Below are 5,572 nucleotides of genomic sequence, written 5' to 3'. Positions count from 1 at the left end.
AGTTTCGATCAAAAGACTTATCGGGGTATGATAGAAAGTTTACTTTACCTCACTGCAACTAGACCAGACATCATGTTCAGTGTAAGACTTTGTGCTAGATTTCAATCAAACCCTAAGATATCTCATTTCAAAGCAGTTAAAAGAATACTTAGATATCTTAATGGTACCACAAATCTAGGATTATGGTACCTAAAATAAGAAAATCTTGAGTTAATTACTTATGCTGATGTAGACTTTGCTGGTTGTAGACTAGATAGAAAAAGCACATCAGGAACATGTCAATTTTTAGGACATTCCCTTGTTTCCTGGTCATCTAAGAAACAAAACTCGGTTGCACTATCAACAACCGAAGTTGAATATATTGTAGCAAGTGCATGCTGTGCATAAGTTGTATGGATGAAAAACACTTTAGAAGATTTTAAAGTTCATCTTAAAAATATTCCCATTAAATGTGATAACACAAGTGCAATATGCTTAACAAAGAATCCTATACAACACTCAAGAACAAAACATATTGATATTAGACATCACTTTATACGAGATCATGTTGTTGAATCTCGTATTTTGATGATGAAACTACTTGATATATGTTTATGATTTAATCTGTGTTTTGAGTGACGCAGGATGCTTCGATCAGGATGAGACAATTAAAGCAGGAAAATCATGTTGTGCCGAAGGAACATGTCCGAAGATTGGACGTCGGGCTGGTGGATCGATCAACGATCGACAGAAGGCTTCGGGCCGTGGAATCGGGCATCGGGCCAAGAAGAGCGGGTATTGTGAAAAGGATATCGGAGTTGCGGAGTCAACTGGCCGATTGGGCAATAGGCTGCAGGAGAGGACGATGCGCTGAAGAATCGGACGAAGCGTCGAGGGACCAATGACATGTCGGACAACTTGGTTAATTGCTTAGGATTAATTGTCTCGATCGAAGTTTTGTTTTATTGTGCAGGATTAACTACGATAAGAGTAAGACAAGCAGCAGGTGTTGCGCCGGAGTCAAGATCATGATCACGTTGGGAGTTCGAGAGTTCGACGGAAGTTCGGACGGTCGTCGGAGGTTCAGCGAGAATAGATCCGAGAAGTCCAGAAGCTTGCCAAGCGAAGCTCGTCGGAACTCGCCAAGTGGATCGTCGCAAAGTCCAGGAGTATGCCGGATGTCCGCAGAAGGATCACCGAGGGTTTATCGGATGATCGACGGAAGTTCGCCGGAAACTCGCCGGAAGAAGCGATTGACGCATCGGAGCATAGCTGCAGAAGTTGTCTTAGAGTTAATCGTAGTTAGCACGATGATTAAGCTTGAAAATGGGAGGTGATCCCATTAGCTTAATCTTGGGGCAATTGGGCCCCTGAAAAGATTCAAATTGGGCCGAATGGAGCGAACCATTCGGACCCTGATTGCACCAGGCGGTGCAACCGCCTAGGCCAGGAGGTGCAACCGCCAGGGATGCGAGACTGGGCGGTGCAATCGCCCCAGCCAGGCGGTGCAACCGCCCAGAGCTCAGTCTTCGAGCTAGACTGGGCGGTGGAACCGCCCTGACAGAGAGGTGGCACCGCCTGAGCTCGGTCTTCGAGCTAGACTGGGCGGTGGAACCGCCCTGACAGAGAGGTAGCACCGCCTGAGCTCGGTCTTCGAGCTCTGGCAGAGCGGTGCAACCGCCTCAGTCAAGAGGTGGCACCGCTGGGGGCTCTATCTTCGAGCCAGACTGTAATATCCCTCGCTTTTAAAAATTATTAATAAAGATTTATATGTAAATTGGAGGACCTATATGTAAATATAGAAATTACAAGGACTAAACTGCTAAGTTGCAAAAAAAGAAAAAAAAAAGGGAAAACCGAAAATTCGGTATTATTCCACCGCCTCCCACGCACTCTGTTTCTTCCAGAAACAGAGAGAGCGGTGGGGCGTGAGGAGAAGAAGGAGAGTGGTAGAAGAAGAGAGGAAGAAGAGGGAGAAGAGTAGAAGAAGAAGAAGGAGAAGAAGAAGAAGAGGAGGTGGCTGCAGCTAGGGCTGCAGCGAGAAGCTGTGGGGCGTGGGGAGAAGAAGAGGAGAAGAAGAAGAAGGAGAAGAAGAAGAAGAGGAGGTGGCTGCAGCGAGGGCTGCAGCGAGAAGCTGTGGGGCGTGGGGAGAAGAAGAGAGGAAGAAGAGGGAGAAGAGAAGAAGAAGAAGAAGAAGAAGAGAAGAGGATAGCTGCGGCAAGGCTGCAGCGAGGAGGTGTGTGGGGTTGGGGAGGAAAAGGGAAGAGGAGAAGAAGAGGGAAAAGAGAGGGGAAGAGGTTGTGATACCTCTGTTTCCTACAGAGGAAACAGAGGAGAGGGTGTGGGTGACGTCGGGGAGAAGAAGGGGAGGAAGGAGAAGAAGAGAAGAAGAAGAAAGGAAGGAAAAGGAAGAGGAGAAGGGAAGAAAGTAGCTGCGGCTGCGGTTGTGGCAGCTGCAGCTGTGGCAGGGAAAGAAGAAGAGAAAGGAAGAAGGGGAGGAGAGGAAGAAGAGTAGGGGCTGCGGCTGCGGCGATGGCAGCTGCAGTTGGAAGAGAAGAAGGAGAGGAAGATGAGCAGGGGAGGAAGAAAAGGCTGTGGCCGTGGCTGAGGCTGCGACTGCAGCATGCAGCTGGGAAAGAAGAGAAGGAAAGGAAGAAGAAGAGAAAGGAAGAAGGGAAGGAGAGGAAGAAGAGAAGGGGCTGCGGCTGCGGCGATGGCAGCTGCAGTTGGAAGAGAAGAAGGAGAGGAAGATGAGCAGGGGAGGAAGAAAAGGCTGTGGCCGTGGCTGAGGCTGCGACTGCAGCATGCAGCTGGGAAAGAAGAGAAGGAAAGGAAGAAGAAGAGAAAGGAAGAAAACGGGAGCACAAAACGAAACAGAGAGAGGACACGGAGAAAAAGTAGAAGGATTTGGGCTGGCACCTTCCTTGGATCTTCGGATCGAAATCTTTGAAAGGCAAGTTTCCCGCTTGTTTCAATCCTTTATATTGCAAGTTTCCCACTTGTTTCGATCCTTTCTATTGCAAGTTCCCTGATCGTTTTTCCTATAATTGCTCTTATATGTCTTATTGCAAGTATCCTGATCTTTCCCCACTGCCATTTTCATCTCTACATTTGCTTTGATTATGAGGAACTTTGAATTGTACTAGCCTTGCATTTGTTATATCTCCTGTTTACATGTAACGATTCGAATCTGTGCAACTTTTGAGATTCTGATCTTTTGATACCGAACTGCCTATAAGACTTTGTGGAAACTCTGATTTGTTCAAAACTGATTTCATTGGAAACTAGACTCGTAGACCTTTCTTTGATATATGGATTGAAAGATTTGGAATCCAAACACCTGCCCAGTTATCTGTTGAATCTGACATTATGAATTCTGCCAACAGAGATTTTGTTCTATGACTCTTGCTTACCAAATTATTTGTAACTCTCTCTGTTGGACAGTTCAATTCATATGACGCCTGTCTTATCTGAAAATATTATCCAATGATTATTTCTGAGTAAATTGGAGCACGATTGATAGTTTGAATCATTTGTTCAATGTGCCTTCTGTATTCTGCCAGAAATCGAGCTTTGGTCGATTTCTCATATTCTGGTTTCATTCCTTTGGAAATTGATATCCTTTAGCCTTCTTATTCAATTGAGCTTTATATTACTACTTTGAATTCTTGTATGCTCTTGTCCTTAAAATTATTGCATTCTTGAAAACTGTTGTGTAACGTTTATGCTATATCGTATTGACTCATATAGGCACATGTATATCCTATTGTTCCGCATTTGCTTTCGATATGTGCCTATTCCAGTTTCATTCCTTTGGACATTGAATTCATCAAATCTTCTTATTGAATTGAGTTATTTGTGATTTCTTGGATTCCATATGTGCCCTTGCTTTCAATTCCCTTCAAATCTGAATATACTTGTGAAAGATTATTGCTTACTTCGGATTGACTCGTAAAGGCACATGTACGTTTGTTGTTCCGCGTGTGCTTCCGATATATGCTACTTATTGTTGAAACTGTCCTCTTGTACTCTGGTGTGTGGGATTGTCTGGACCTTTGCCAGAAATGGTAAAGGGTATGCGCTGATTTGCCCGCTATGTGGGGTCCCGCTATGTGGGATATTCTGGTATGCACTTATTTGCCCGCTATGTGGGGTCCCGCTATGTGGGATATTGCTTAGAGCCTGCGATGCTCTGCCGGCCCCCTTTGACTTCACCTAGACGTGGGTGGATGGAGCTCCCAGACGTGGGAGACTTTTGTCAGGTGGTCATTCAGAAATGGATGAATCACATTCTGACTGAGATCCCACTACACCTTCTGTATGTTTGATATGATATCCAGAGCTTTGGTTATGTGTTTCTGTACATGCTTTGGATAAGATTGATATGTTTGCAACGTCAAAGACGACGTTTGAGCTTCTGTACGATATTTGTTTTCGATATGCTTTGAAATGCTTCATTCACTGATGATATGCTTCGAAATGTTCCATATGCTGTTGATATGCTCCGGAACATTTCATATGCCATTGATATGTTCCAATTACTCTGTGCTCCATTTGCTATGAACTGATATGTTCTGAAATGTCCTATCTGCCATTGATATGTTCCAATTACTCTGTGCTCCATTTGCTATGAACTGATATGTTCTGAAATGTCCTATCTGCCATTGATATGTTCCAATTACTCTGTGCTCCATTTGCTATGAACTGATATGTTCTGAAATGTCCTATCTGCCATTGATATGTTCCAATTACTCTATGCCCCATTCGTTATGGATCAAATATGTTTTGAATGACATGATACGTATGATTTGGTATCTATTGAGATGGTATCCTTGAGAATTCTTGTATTCTGCCTTGCATTATAATACCTTACTCGTTTGAAACCGTTCCTTTTGTTCTGAATATGCTTTGTCACTTGTTTGAGCCGTTTTTGGCTCACTCCGTTGTTATATAAATCTTTCAGGTCAGCTTGTCACTCTTCGAGATGTTTGATTTGGGCTGAGGCAGTGGATAGCTATTCAGAATAATGGGCAAGTCTGGTTGGTTATTACGATATTGTTGTATAAGTATGTCTTGTATGTAATGAAATGTTGTCGATGAACCGAAATGGATATACTATGTCCAAGTGTTAGGAGATCTCTCTTATTTGGAATTTCAGAATGTTAAGTCTAATTTATGGTGATATGAACTTGTGGTGAATAGTTGGAGTTCTGATTGTATAATTTATTTAGCTTGTGGATTTATAAATGTTGTTCATGTTTGTCAAGTTGGCTTGGGTTGCCATAAATGTGAATTATTGAGTGATGTGATATATGATTATAAACTGCACAGGTTTTATGGATATGAATATGAATAGAATGTTTTCAGTGTCCTCAAACGTTAGTTTGGATCCTGGATTGGTCTGTGACGAAAATTTTAAAAAATCATGGATATTTTGAGGGTCGTGACCCAGGTGGTATCAGAGCATTGTTTGAGGATTACTGAAATATTTGATATGTTGACGTGCAAAATATATTGAGGTCTAATGAACTATAGTGATTGGTGGAAATTTTCTTTGATGTATTTTAGGAATCTGGGATGATGAGGACATTTG

General features: G+C 43.0%; 1 long non-coding RNA gene across 1 annotated transcript; it reads left to right on the top strand.

The window, feature by feature from the left end:
• Positions 1-2,271: 2,271 nt before the first annotated feature.
• Positions 2,272-5,245, top strand: LOC135643221 (uncharacterized). The gene is made up of 2 exons (XR_010498176.1): positions 2,272-2,932; positions 4,943-5,245. It is a non-coding gene; the product is annotated as an uncharacterized LOC135643221 (long non-coding RNA).
• Positions 5,246-5,572: the final 327 nt, after the last annotated feature.

Source organism: Musa acuminata, chromosome BXJ3-7, assembly GCF_036884655.1.
Source record: "Musa acuminata AAA Group cultivar baxijiao chromosome BXJ3-7, Cavendish_Baxijiao_AAA, whole genome shotgun sequence".
Taxonomy (NCBI): Eukaryota; Viridiplantae; Streptophyta; class Magnoliopsida; order Zingiberales; family Musaceae; genus Musa; species Musa acuminata.
The sequence above is the reverse complement of the archived record's forward strand: the minus strand, read 5'-3'. Positions and strand labels throughout refer to the sequence as shown.